Source organism: Elephas maximus, chromosome 22, assembly GCF_024166365.1.
Source record: "Elephas maximus indicus isolate mEleMax1 chromosome 22, mEleMax1 primary haplotype, whole genome shotgun sequence".
In the NCBI taxonomy this organism is placed as follows: domain Eukaryota; kingdom Metazoa; phylum Chordata; class Mammalia; order Proboscidea; family Elephantidae; genus Elephas; species Elephas maximus.
The window spans coordinates 21,179,760-21,195,008 of record NC_064840.1 but is presented as its reverse complement, the minus strand read 5'-3'; positions in this window follow the sequence as shown (position 1 = coordinate 21,195,008).

Below are 15,249 nucleotides of genomic sequence, written 5' to 3'. Positions count from 1 at the left end.
AAAAATTGATTCCTATCTCAAATTCTAAGCAAAGTAATCCCAGATGAATTAGAGGCTTAAATGGGAAACCCAAAATGATAGACTTGGGGCTTAGGTTTGGGGAAAGATTTCTTAAACAAGACACACACCTCAAACAACCTGTGAAGAGAAAGTCGATGGCTTTGATTGTATCAAGAGTAGGAGTTTCTGCTTATCAGAAGACCCCTTGGTGAGGACAGTACTCTATCCTGATCAGGAGGTTGGTTACATTGGTAGATTGTGGACAGAAGTCAAAACTCACTGAACTGAGCACTTAAGATCTATACATTCTATACTCTTTGTAATTATTATACCTCAATCTACAACAATTCGCCTGGGGGAAAATTTTTTGCTTGGAACGAAAAGACACCATGTGGAACCCTCATCCATTGCTGGTGGGATTGCAAAATGGTACAGCGCTGTGGAGAACAGTTTGGCGGTTCCTCACAAAGCTAAACAGATATGACCCAGCAATCCTAATCCTAGCTATATACCCAAAAGAATTGAAAGCAGGAATGCAAACAGAAACCTGTACGGCAGTGTTCATCGCAGCACTCTTCACAACAGCCAAAAGATGAAAAAACAGCCTCGATGCCCATCAACAGATGAATGGGTAAACAAAAAGTGGCACATACATACAATGGCATACTACTCAGCTGTAAAGAGAAAAGAAGTCCTGATACATGCTACGACATGGATGAATCTTGAAAACATTATGCCGATCGAATACGTCAGTCATAGAAGGACAAATAGCATATGGTCCTACTTACACGAAATAGGCAAATGAGCAGAGACCAAAGCTTATCAGTGGTTCCTGGGGGGGGAGGGGAATCACTGCTTAGGGGACACTGAGTTTCTTCCACGTGAGGAACATCAACTGGGTTGTGTCGTGAGGTGGAATTGTCATGGAGGCGGCGTGTGCCCCTTCACTGTTTACACTGTCACTGTCCCAGGTGGCTCATGGACTGCTGGTTCCCTGTTCCCTCACATCCTTGCTTATATTTGATGTCAGCCACGGTCATCATTTCTGCTGCTCAGCAGGCTGTGAAGTGTAGGGCTTTTCTTGGAAATCTCTTTGGGTGTTGATGGGCTCTCCTGGGAAGTGCCCCGTTGTACAGACTCTTTGCCCCTTTCTCCCTTTGATTATTGGTCTTTCTCATGGTAGCCTCCGGGATTTCCCATATATTCTAGTTATCAATTCTCTGATTGCAATTCTCTTTTCCCATTCTGTCACCAGTTTGTAAATGTTGTCCGTGGTGTCTTCCCCGACCCCTCCCTGCTTGCTTTTCACAACACAGGACTGTAAAATTAGATATTGTAAGCCCTAGCTGATTAAACACACCAGTTTGTTTCCTTAAGAGCAAACCTCTGTACACCCGGTGCCTGAGCGCCTTTCTCCCAGGTGCCAGGATGAGACGCTCGTTTTTTTTAATTGGGGTAATATATATATACACCTATATAACAGAAGGTTTGCCAATTCAACAGTGTTACATGTATAATTCAGTCACCCTGATTATGTTTATCATGTTGTACAACCATCACCTGTTACAGAAACTCAGCAACGAGTCCCCTCCCTTCTGGGTGGTACGCAGAGAAATGCGAGGCTATGTAGTAGCAAGGTTACAGGGGGAGGAGCTTCACGCAGATGCTTCTTGGCGTCTCTTGTGCTGGAATTGGCTCCCTAGACGTGGAAGACGGATTCAGGTGGGGCAGGAAGCGGGGGACAAGGGTGGGCCAGCATACGAGGAAGTCAACCTGTTCAACCCTTATAAGCCCATTTAAAAAAAAGAAAAAACAGCTGCTGTTGAGTCGAACTCAACTCATGGCGACCCCGCGTGTGTCAGAGTAGAACTGTGCTCCAGAGGGTTTTCAGTGACTTGATTTCTTCCGGAGCAGATCATCAGGACTTTCTTCCGAGGTGCCTCTGGGTAGACTCAAACCGCCAACCTGGTCAGTAGCCAAGCGCTTATAACGCTTTGCACCACCCAGGGGTTCCATTGCACAAGCCCATGGAGGGGGCGCTTCATTTCTCAATTTACAGAAGAGGGACTCGAGGGCCAGAGAGGCACCTGTGCCACCACCAACTTGAATTCAAGCCCAGGTTGACCCAAATCTGTGTGCCACCACCACCTTGAATTCAAGCCCAGGTTGACCCAAATCCGTGTGCCACCACCACCTTGAATTCAAGCCCAGGTTGACCCAAATCCAGAGAACACACGTGATATTCCCTTTTTCAAATCACTGAGGGCCCCCCACCTCAGCCCCCACATCACAAATCGATGCATCTGCTCTCATTCAACCTCTGCTTGACTGAATCACTGTAGACTTATGTTGTGACGGGAGTCCCTAAGTGGTGCAAATGGTTAACCCACCCAGAGGCACCTCGGAAGAAAGGCCTGGTGATCTAAAAAAACTATCTACTTCCAATAAATCAGCCATTGAAAACTCTGTGGAGCACAGGTCTACTCTGACAAATGTGGGGTCACCATGAGTCAGAACTGACTCAGTGGCAGCTGGTTTGCTCTTTGTTTGTTTGGTTACATTGTAATATGGACTACCCTCAGAAGTGCAGGTTTGGGGGCTTTTTTGCTGTGGTTGACGTTAGACCATAAGCTTCTTGAGGGTAGGGAGCAGATCTTGTTCTTCGTTGATACCCAGACCCAGCGCAGGGCCACGGGAGCAATGATTTTGGACCAGTCATTTCTTTTTCCAGATAAACTCTTTGTCAAATTCTCCCAAATACATTGTTTGGAATTTGTATTTAGATTGCCAAAAAGTATACATATGGTAAAAGAGAAAAATGGACATGTTTACAATATTCTATCATCTGCCCTGTGGCCAGAGCCTTTCTGCCCGTTCTAATAGGTCTTGTTTTAGGTCTCCTGTTAATGTTTTAGGTCCCTGGCTGGTGCAAAAGGTTTGTGCTCAACTACTAATCTAAAGGTCGGTGATTCGAACCCACCCAATGGCTCCACAGAAGAAAGGCCTGGTGGTCTGCTTCCACAAAGATTATAGCCAAGAAAACCCTCTGGAGCACAGTTCTACTCTGCAAAACATGGAGTCACCATGAGTTGGAATTGGCTCAAGAGCAACAAGGTTTTTTTGTTTTTATCATTTATGTTTTCTGGTTTGCAAACAGGTTTAACACATTAATCCAGGCTACTCCTACATTGGTTCAAAATTGGAAAAGGTGTGCAGCAGAGTTGTATTCTTTCACCTTACTTATTCAATCCGTCTGCTGAACGTATGATCCAAGAAGTCAGACTATATGGTGACTGTGGCATCAGAATTGGAGGAAGACTCATTAACAACCTGCCAGATACAGATGACACAATCTTGCTTGCTGAAAACGAAGACGACTTGAAGGGCTTAGTGATTAAGGTAAAAGACTACAGCCTTCAATACGGATTATGCCTGAATGTAAAGAAAACAAAAATCCTCACAATTGGATCAATAAACAACATCAATGAAGAAGTGGAAGTTGTCAATGATTTCATTCTAACAATCAATGCTTATGGAAGCAGCAGTCAAGAAATCAAATGATGTATTGCACTGGGCAAATCCGCTGCAAAAGACCTCTTTAAAGTTGTAAAAAGCAAGGATGTCACTTTGATGACTAATGTGTGCCTGACCCAAGCCCCGTCCCTTCGTGAAACTCAAGCTGCTTCACCTCGTCCAGGAGGCCCAGGTAGGCCGGGGAGAGGTGTGGGTGACTCCAGCCGCCTGCCTGCACACCGCCAGGTGTGGTGTGGCTCACAGGAGCACCTGCCTAACCCCCTCATTCATTTCGCCAATTTCTGCCTGATCCTCAGGACCTGGGTTTGATTTCCTTCTGTCCTTGGAGCCCTCTGCCGGCCAGGATGGGCTAAGCACCGCCTCTGATCCCTACCAGGACTGGCCTCCCGCAGGGCCAGACCCAGCCCCCAGTGGACACAGAGAAAGAAGGGGGTGCAGAACGCCACCTGCCCCGCCCTGAGACAGTTCCTGACCCTTTAGAACTTTTGAAATTGTAGTTGACAATAGCTAGCCTAGAGTCCTCGGGTGGTCAAATAGTGAATTCGCTTGGCCACTAACTGAAAGGTTGTAGGTTCGAGTCCACACAGAGGTGCCTTGGAAGAAAGGCCTGGTGATCTATTTCTGAAAAAACAGCCACTGAAAACCCTATGGAGCGAAGTTCTACTCTGACACACATGGGGGTGCCATGGGTCAGAAGCAACTCCATGGCAACTGGGGAAAAAAAAAATTAGCCCTAGTACATGTAGGCCATGTTTCCCCAACATCTTATTATGAAAATTCACAAACATAAAAACAAGCTGAATGCATTTAAGGCCAGCTCCCACAAAGGCACACTGGGATTCCAGCACCAGCAAACTCCTCCACCTGTTTCACTGTACACCTGTGTTTGCTCACTTCCAAGTGAGGAACTGGCTGTGTCTGCACCCCTAGCGCCCCCACACATGGCCACGGGCAAGGCCCAGGGCAGCTCTGTGCTTTGTCAGCATGGATGTTTTATTTGGTAGATTTTAATGAAGTATAACATTCATAAGTAGCATGAATGATATAGGTGTACGGTTCAGTCATCTTTCACAGGAAGGACACGTCTATGTAAGAAGTTGTTGCTCTTAGTTGCCATCAAGTCGACTCGGACTCATAGTGACAGATGGAAACGTTGCCTGGTCCTGTGTAATCCTCGTGATCACTGGTGTGTTTGAGTCCATCGTTGCGGCTATTGTGCCCGTCCACCTCACTGAGGGGCTCCCTCACGCTCATTGACCCTCTGCTTCACCAAACGTCATGTCCTCCTCTAGTGATTGATCCCATCGGATGACACGTCCAACACAAGCGAGTTGAGCCATATTCTGTTGTGATCCATGAGACATTCATGGGCTGATTTTTCAGAAGTAGATCTCCAGTCATTTCTTCCTAGTTTGTCTTAGTCTGGGAGTTCCGTTGAAACCTATCTACTATGGGTGACTCTGCTGGTATCTGAAATACTAGTAGCACAGCTTCCAGCATCACAGCAACATGCAGGCCCCCACAGCCTGATAAACTGGCAGATAGGGGGTGGGTATAACAAGTACCCGGATGACTTCACAGCTCTAGAGTCCCAGGAAGGCCAGTGGCCCCTCTGTCAACCACTAACCCCCTAAGGAGGTCCCTGGCCTGGCTCTAGCATCCTGTCTTCCTGCACTGGAGGTAAGCGGGGACCTGCAGGACTGCAGGACGCTCCTCTGTGTGTCTCACTTTTAAAGGAGTCCCCCAGGTGACTGAGAGTGGCACGTGCAGGAGGAAAGGCCCTGGGCAGGTATCTGCTTGTCTCTGACTTGCAAGGATGAGGATGACCCTTGGCTGCGGGGCTGCTTAGGTGAGCGGCATCCTACTCTGTGTGTCCCTTGGGGTTCCATTCTCGTTTCTATGACTTCTTATTTAGTGTCCAGTCCTGTGAGAACACCTATAGGGCGTCAGGAACACCACAATTTTCTGTTTGTTGAATAAGAGGGAGAACCATAAAGAATCTATGGTTGTTTGGCAGACCTCAGGGCACTTTTTTAAAATTTGTTAGCTAAGAATATACACAGCAAAATGTAACACCAATTCAACCGTTGGTACAACATGTACAATTCAGCGACACTGATTACATTCTTCGAGTTGTGCAACGATTCTTGCCCTCCTTTTCTGAGTTGTTTCTCCCCTATTCACATACACTCCCTGCCCCCAAAACCAAAACCAAACCCATTGCCATCGAGTTGATTCTGACTCACTGCGACTCTATAGGACAGAGTAGAACTGCCCCATAGGGTTTCCAAGGAGTGGCTACTGGATTTGAACTGCCGACCTTTTGGTTAGTGGCTGAGCTCTTAACCATTGTGCCGCCAGGGTTCCCACTGTTCCCTAAGGTGCACCTGTTTTTTTTTAACGTGGTATATGTCACCCAGCTTTATCTAATCTTAACATTTTGCCGTATTTGCTCCGGATTATTTTTTAATTATTAAATTTGTATTGTGGTAAAATATATATCACAAAAAATTTGCCATTTTAACCATTCTTAAGTGTACAGCTTAGTGGCATTCATTTATCCACTGTGTTATATAACCATAACCATTATTTCCAAAGCTTTTCATCACCCCAACAGGAACTCAGCACCCCTTCAGCAATGAGGCCTCCTTCCCCAGCCCCACAGCCGCTAATGAACCTCGATCTCCATGCATTTGTCTCAGAGCCCTGTTTGCATGGTTAGAGATTGAGTTCCCTATGCAGAGGTTAGAGGGCAAGCTATTGTATTTGCTTCTTCCCCCCTGAATCCTCCCTGGTCAATGCGTGTTGCTTTTATAGTAAGAAAAATAAATATTTGTAATTGGAAGGAAAAAGTACTGCAATCCAGGTAGTCCCCGACTTAGGACTTAGTCAAGTTATGACGAACCACACTTACGACCATCTGGGTTTTGTTTTTGGTTTTTTTACATCTTATTGTTAGTACTATGTATTAATACAGTGTTTCAGTGCGTAATATGCTGATGTTATTCTCAGAGTTCACTCGCAGATGTTCATTGTTATGATTTATAAAGATACTGATGATATATAAAAAAAAAAAAAAAACCTATTGCCATCGAGTCAATTTCGACTCATAGCGACCCTATAGGACAGAGTAGAACTGCCCCATGGAGCTTCCAAGGAGCACCTCGTGGCTTAGAACTGCCTTCCTTTTGGTTAGCAGCCTACCACTTAACCACTATGCCACCAGGGTTTCCACTGATAATAAAAGGCAATCATAATAAAAACTAAAAAAAAATGAGGTCTTTGGCTTATGTCAGAATCCACTTACGACAGAGTCACCAGAACGGAACCCCGTCGTAAGTCAGGCACTACTTACACATAAGATGACAGCTACCCCCGAATGTGGGGGCTGTGGTGGTTTAATGGTAGAATCTTTGCCTCGCATGCAGGAAACCCAGGTTCAATTCCTGGGCAGTGCACCTCAGGTACAGCCGCCACCCGCCTGTCAGTGAAGGTTTGTCTGTTGCTATGATGCTGAACAGGTTTCAGCAGAGCTTCCAGGTTATGACAGACTAGGAAGAAAGGCCTGACAACCTACTTCCAAAAATCAGCCAATGAAAGCCCTATGGAACACAACGGTTTACTCCACAACTGATCACGGGGATGGTGCAGGACCTGGCAGAGTTTCATTCCATTGTGCATGGGGTCACCATGAGTCCGGGCAGCTCACATCAGCAACAATCCGAACAGCAATGTCCTCACTGTATCTACAGAGGCACCTACTCCATCCACCAGGCCTGCCCTCCCCAGCTCCCTAGCCCAGCCACCCTGCTGCAGGTGTTCTTGGGGGGCTTCTAGGTAGGAGTCTGCTCCCAGGCAGGGTTATTCAAAGATGGGTCCCTGGCCACTGTTCTGATGGTCCAACTGGGGCCGCAGACCCCGGGGGCAGAGAGTGCTCAAGCACGACCTTCTTTACAGTTTGTCCTACCAGGGGAGGTCCACACCAGGGAAACTGCCAGAACCAGGCTCACTCGGAGAGAGACAGAGGGTGGTCTCCATCTCCTGGGTGAAGCCCCCTCCCCTTGTCCTGGGGGGAGGAGACTGAGGGAAGGAATATTTTCACACATAGCTTCCTTAGTCACAACATCCCAGGGAGACAAGGCGCTCCATGCTGCTACACCTGGTCACTTAGTTCTTGGCCTCGATCAGCCTCCTCCTGCCCCTCCCCCTGGGGCTGGTCCTCCCAGGGCTCACTCTTTAGTCTTGCCCCTCTCAGGAGCTCATCCAGTGTTGTGGGGCTTAGCCATCTCTCCTCTGTGACACCCAAATCCCATCTTGGTATGGACCTCCTCCCAAAAATCCAACTTCCCATTCAATACCACTTGCTGCAGATCCGACGCCAACTCATGGCAACCCCATGTGTGTCAGAGTAGAACTGTGTTCCATTGGGTTTTCAACAGCTGGTTTTTCAGAATTAGACTGCCAGCCTTTTCTTGCAAAGCACCTCAGGGTGGACTCCAACCAGACGAGCATGTTAACTATTGCACCACCCAGGGACTTTATCCCCACACTAACCTCTGCTGTCGAGTCAGTGTGGATTTGTAGCGACCCAGTAGGACAGAGGAGAAACCCCCACACTAAGGTGTCCGAAATGGGACTCACACTTCAGGTGTCCACAGTCAACCCCTGCTTTCCCCCTGCATTGCCCTCCACGGCCCCTCAATGCTTCTTTGCTTCCTAGCCCTCCCATGCACTTCTCCTCCAACTTGTCAGCAAACCCTGGGGCTCCTCCACCACAAACTACTAACCCATCTCTCATCAGGATGGTTGGAAGGGTGAATGAGTTGCTATTTGCAGAGCACTTAGAAGACTGTGGGCACACAGCCAGAGACAGATTAGGGCTCGTTAATTACATTTAAATAAAAAACCCATTGCTGAATTCTGATCTCTTTTACTGCCTTCAACATCACCAGTCCAGATCATTCCAGCAGCTCCTGAACGGTCTGCCTGCTCCCTCCTTGCCTTCCCCACAGCAGCCACAGGGACCCAGCAAACCCACTGGTAGCTTCTGTCTCACGGAGTACAAGCCCTCAAGGCCACCCAGGCCCAGGAGAGCCAGGACTGACTGCAGAGCCTGGGACCTGCCCCAGAGCCCTCTGCACCTGCTCTTCCCTCTGCCCGGAGTTGCCCTCACTCCTTCAGGCCTCGCCCCTGTGCTACCCTCCCTTCTCAAGGTGCTGCTTACTGAGCCCATGGCACCCAGCCCCGCCCACCATAAAAAAAATAGCACGTGCTTTCTTACTGTACTTACCATTCTCTCCCCTGCCAGAGCGCAACTGGGAGAGGACCTGGCGCATACCCAGGTGCCAGGGAAATAAATGAAGCACCTGGCCCTCTGGCAGAGACGTGGCATCTTGCCTGAGCACATCGCCCGGGCAATTGGAAGGAGCTGGAATCAAGACCAGGCAGGCATAGCCAAGCCGCAGGCTCCTCTGCCTTATACCCAGCTCCTCACTCTGGACCAGGACCTCCCCCTGCTTCCCTGTGGGATGTGGACCCTCCCTTCCTCACATTTCTCATGCCAAAGGGGAGGTCTCAGCCCAGGTTGTTGCTGTCCTGGCCAGCGAGCAAGGCTCATTCTTAAAAAAAAAAAAAACAACATTGCCATAGAGTCGATCCGACTCATAGTGACCCTACAGGACAGAGCAGAACTGCCCCATGAGTTTCCAAGGAGCAGCTAGTGGATTTGAACTTCCAACATTTTGGTTATCAGCCGAGCTCTTAACCACTGCACCACCAGGACTCTTAAACCTGAACAAATCCTCCTGCTGAAGGACAGAGGCTGGGCAGCTGCCCAGTAGATTCCAGGGTGTTCTCTGCAGTCCACTGGCATGAGCCAGGAAGAAGATCAAAGGGAACAAGGATTCGAAGCCTAGTTCTGCTGCTCACAGAATTCCAAAATGGGCTCCGGTGCCTCCCACTGCCCAGAGGGGAACACCCATGTCTGGCCTCCGACCTGCGACCTGACTTTGCTGTGGGTGTGGACCATGGTGAGAAGCACTGGGGGCACAGAGGCTTGAAGACTGACCGGAACAGGGACACGCACTGTTCTGGATCGAATTATACCCATAAATGTATGTTGGAGTCCTAACCTCTATATCTGTGGCTGTAATTCTTTTGGAGGAATAGGGCTTTCTTTGTTATGTTAACGAGGCCGTATCAGTGTTGGGCGTGTCCTAAACCTATCACTTCTGAGTGATACAAGGAGGAGCAGAGACAGAGAAACAAGCACCAACACTAATGTGGGAGGACAGATGCCATATGGAGATCGCCAAGGACCCAAGGAACTCTAGGGCTACAGAAGCTGAAAAAGAAAAGGACCTTCCCCATAGGAGAGAGAGAGAGCCTTCCCCTAGAGCTGGTGCCCTAAATTCAGACTTCCAGCCTCTTGAACTGTGAGAAAATAAGTTCCTGTTCTTTAAAGCCACCACAGTGTTTTCATTACAGCAGTACCAGGAGACTCAGACACCAGCCGGCAAGCGAAGATCCCAAGGCAGCTGACTGCTGGGAAGAAGTCTGGCTGTTGGCTGGCGGACTCACACATTGGTGAGCTGGAGGCAGGTGTGGCTGGAGGCAGAGCTGGTGCCCAAGTGAGGCTGAGCCTGGAGGCCAGAGCCACTGGTGCCTGCGGGAGGGAAAGGCACCCCTCAGCCCGGAGGCATCGCTCCCTCGGACACAGGGCGCAGGGGCCAGTGGGAGCACCCCCCACCCCACCGAGGGCCTAGAAGCCCCAAGATGGCTCTCTGTGCTCCCTCTCCCTGCACTGCCCACTGCCTCCTGACTGGCCTGGTGGCTTCACAGCCCACCCTGGATGGGCCTCCAGGGCAGAGTCCCCACACTTGGTGGCAGTCATGGGGAAGTTCCGCGCAAGGCTGCAGCACCCTCAGGATTAAGCCCAGCTCCTCAATTTGGCCTCCACAGCCCTCAGGCCACAGCAGGGCCCTCTCCTTGCCTCCTGCCACTCCCTCTTGCTTCTGGCTGCAGGCAACCTGTTTCACTGTCTCCCACACCTCACAGACCGTTTCACCTGGTTGAAACCTAGGGCGTGACTAGAAGCAGTTGCCCGACCCCCTCTCTCACCCTCCAGACAGAGCTGTGGAAGCCTCTGTGAACCCCGTGATCATCTCCCCTACCACAGAATCTGTCAGGTGCTCTAAACCCCACCTGTGAGAGCTGGGGTGAGTTCCACTGCAGGCAAATCGGGCATGTTAATACTAAACGGAGTCCCTGGGTGGTGCAAATCATTAACACACTCACTGCTAACCAAAAGTTTGGCGGTTGGAGTCCACCCAGAGGTGCCTGGGAAGAAAGGCCCGGCAATCTACTTCCAAAAAATCAGCCACTGAAAACGCTATGAAGCACGATTTTACTCACTGACACACGTGAGGTCGCCATGAGTTGGAGTTGACCGGACAGCAACTGGTTCAGTTAGTACCTCAGAGCAGCAGTATTGAGGTAGCTCAACTAGTTACTCTGTTCAGCACCTGGGGCAGTGGCTGGCTGTTTGTCACCACGACTGCTGTGATTTATCTGCCCGTCTCTTCCCTGGGCGTCTGGGATCCCAGGAATTTCATGCACTGTTTCCTTCATGCAACAAGTTCGAGACTCGGGACACAACATGGTCTGATGTTTGGGCTCCTTGGTGATGACCTAGATGCATCCCTTTCCGACCCCAAAAAGCTACGATGAGTCCCCCCCTCCTTTATGCTGGGCCAGGTCGCACTTCAGGGAGGCCCACAGACCATTAGCTTTGCTAGCTGTTGCCAAAAAGGACTTGAATGTACGCCAACCTTCATCGCGGCGCTATTCACAATAGCCAAAATGTGGACACACCCAAGCGTCCATCCACAGATGAACAGGTAAAAACAAAATGTGGAATACACTCAGCCAGAAGGAGAAATAAAGTCCCGATACATGCTACGACATGGATGGACCTCTAAAACATCATGCTAAGTATATCAATCACAAAAGGACAAATACTACACGATGCCACTTATATGAGCTATCTAGAAGAGGCAAATGCCGAGAGACCAAGTTTATTAGTCGTTAGCAGGGCCAGGTGAGAGGGGGCAGGGATGTCACCATTTAGTAAAGACTGAGTTTCTGCTTATGGTGATAGAAGATCTGGCAACAGGTATTGGCAGTGGTTGCACAACGTGATTAACGTAACTGGTGTTACTAAATTGTGCACATGAAAAACCCTGAATTAGCAAATGTTGTATTATATATTTTTTACAACCATTTAAAGAAAAATTCGGTTGATACCAAAGTTGTTTGAAGCTGAAGTTTTCCTTCCAGGGCTGTGAGAGTCGTAACACTGGGTGAAGGGTGTTGGTGGCACTGCCCGAGGCTAGGCCACTCTGGGTAGGGGGCACAGGATGGCTAAGGGCTCGGCCTTCCAGCATCTCTGCCCCACTTATCCTAAGGATCTTCCCCAGGCCCCTACCTGGTGGGTGGATAGGCTGGCCTCCTGCCAACGCCTGCTGAGGGTTCTTTCCTAAGAAGCAGGCCCTCACCACTGCCGTTGGGCTCCTAAAGCAGAGGCTCCCTTTGGGGGATGGGCAGTACAATGCGGGAGGCCTCCCACACTCTGGGCTATTTGCAGCCTCCTTGGCCCCTGGCAGTGCAGGTTCTGCACCCTGATCTGTGGACGTGTGTCTCCTGGCCTAGAATGCCCTTCCTCCACCCTGTTCTCCACCCCTCGGACTCCATGCACTAGTGACCTCCCCTTCAGTGAGCAGTTTTGGTGGCCCCAGCCCTTCTTCCCTGAGGCCTAGAGCTTTGGCAAGGCCACTTGGGCTAGGTGGACAGACAAGCACCAATCAGCTGCCCAAAAAGGGGACCTCAGGGCCACAGTGGGGGTTGCTCGAGCTTAGGCTTTCCGCACGTCCACCACTCTTAGACTGTGGAAAGGGACTTGGCACCCCGTGGAGGGGGGCAGCACCCCACAATCACAATCACATTTTGCAGCACAACATCGGAGACCCTTTAACGACATGACTGGCGTTCGGTGCGGGTCACTTTGGGAAAGAGCCATTCACAAGCTTCCTTCTGCATTTGCTGTGCGACTTGGTAAGTGTGCTCCTACGAGGGACCAAGGGAAACAGTCGTTGAAATATTTAGCATCGGGCAAAGCCTTCGTGTTGTTGAAATCATGACACATCATTACACGTGAAGGCGGAAACCACCTCTAATTCACATTGCCCCTGACCTTTTCTTCTCTACCTCTCTCCCTCTTCTTCTCCCCACTTTTCCGGTTTTTTTTTTTTTTTTGAACACCAGGGAACACAGAGCCAAATATGATGCTCAGTCACCATTTCTGGCTATGTGGCAGCAAAGCTTTTCGTATCCCTGTGCTTTTTCTTGGCTCAAACATTCTCCACAACACAGAAATCCTTTACTGCCACCTACCTCAAACACCTTTGGGAAAGAGTAGTAGGGAGCCCCCAGGTAGTGCAAAAAAATAAAACGCATTCTTAATGGAAGCTGAGGGTCTACAACTCAAAACTTCTCATTGATCTTTAACTATAGATTTACTCCCTAACCTGTTGTTGCTAGTAGCCATCGAGCTGGCTCTGACTCATGGCAGCCCCATGTACAAAAGAACAGAACAAAATGTTGCCCGGTCATGCACCATTTTCACAATTGTTGGTATGCTCGAGTTCATTGTTGCAGCCACTGGGTATTCTGAGTGCCTCCCAAGCTAAGGGGCTCATCTTCCAGCACTGTATTGGAAAATATTCTGTTGTGATCTGCAGTTTTCACTGGCTAATTTTCAGAAGCAGATCACCAGGCCTTCTTTCCTAGTCTGTTTTAGTCTGGAAGCTCTGCTGACACTTGTCCACTCTCGGGTGACCCTGCTGGTACTTGAAATACTGGTGGCATAGCTCCCAGCATCACAGCAACATGCAAGCCACTACAGTACGACAAACTGGCAGACAGGTAGTGCACTCCCTAACCTACCCCTGACTTAAGCTCAGGCTGCAGTGCAGTATCTCAATCACCCTCATCTTTATCTAGAGTGTTCTTCAGGGCTCTCGTGCTTATATGTTCCTGACTGGTTTCCCATAATGAGGCCCTCTGTTGCAAACACTGTGGCCCATTTAACATGCATGAAAGTGTTATGTTTATTTCCCTCCACCCACCTTGCAAAGACGAGTGCAATGAAATGTACACATCTTAAGTGGTTGGTTGGTTTCCAGAAGCTTTTCAGGGTCTCCTTAAATATGAATGAACTGTCAAAATCACCTGACATTTGAGGAACGCCTCTAAAATTGCAGGAAAAGATAAAAACAAACTGAAAAGGGGGATCTAAGAGGAAACTAGAAACAATGAAGGGAACAGAAGAAAATGTCAAAAACTAAAATATCCTTAGACAGACAACAGATCGCATCCATGAAAAAAGAACAAAACACAATGATCGAGAAACAAACAGATAAAAGGTTCTTGGAAATTCAATATAATGGCTGAAATGTTTTAAAAACCAGTAAGAGTTCAGTGAAGGGAATGAGTCTCCAGAGTGAAACCATCAAGTGCTTAGTTCAAGGAATGGAGAAGCCATCTAAAATAAAGAGATGATCCTAAAAGCATCCAGAGAGGAAATCAGCTGCGTACAAAAGACAAGACTCAGAAGGAAGCTGGACTTCTTTCTCATCGCACTGGAAGGTGGAAGCAATGGTGCAACACCTTCGAAATTGAGAGGGAAAATGATACTCAACCTACAGCTCTATACCCAGCCCAACTATCAATTCGGTGTCCTTTAAAGACATTTTCAACAATCAAAGGCTCAGAAAATTTTTTTTTACTGTGTCTTCTTTCTCAGGGTGGTGCTGGAGGGAATGTCCTGGCAAAATGAGTAGGTAATCCAACAAAGAGAGCACATGGGGCCAGCAAACAGGGCTTCTGGTACAGGACAAAGTCAGGAAGAACTCCAGCCGCTATCTGTGCAGGACTACAGCAGGCTCCGGGAAGGATGTCCCCAGGAAAAAAGTAACACAACAGATGACTACCTGGCACATCTGCACTGAAAACTGTCCTGGGAGGCATTTTACAGAGTTGTGTGAAAGACAGAGATTCAAACTAAGCAACTGAAAAAATAATTATTAACCTCAAGAAAAACAACAAATTACCCACACACACAAAGTAGATGAAGGCCCAGGACACCATCTGGTTCAGCAGTCAACATTTACATAGTGATAACAATGAGTATGGATTGGCAAACTACCCTGCCCTAATTTTTGTAAATGAAGCTTTACTGGAACACAGCCTCACCCACGCATTCACAAATTGTTGACGGCTACTTTTGCACTCTGACAGCAGAGTTGAGGAGCTACCACACAGTCCTTATGGCCTGAAAAGCCTAAGTTATTTACTATCCAGCTACTCTACAGGGAGACTCTGCCCACCCCTAGATTAAACTAAATGTCCTGGTAATTTTGGGAATATAAGGCAAGGAGAAGAGGTTACACAGGAACTAAAATCCTCATCTATTATAAACCCAAAAACTCAAAAGGATGAATAAAAATCAGCAGTATAAAAATATTATTTAGAAACCTGGAGACAAAGGCACTAGAAAGTGCCACGAGTTAAAGCGGGCTGCACATAAACATGACGTGGGCTGGTGGACAAGAGATTTTTGTTTTAAGCCATGTGATTGTCTAAGCTAAGCTCAGGTTT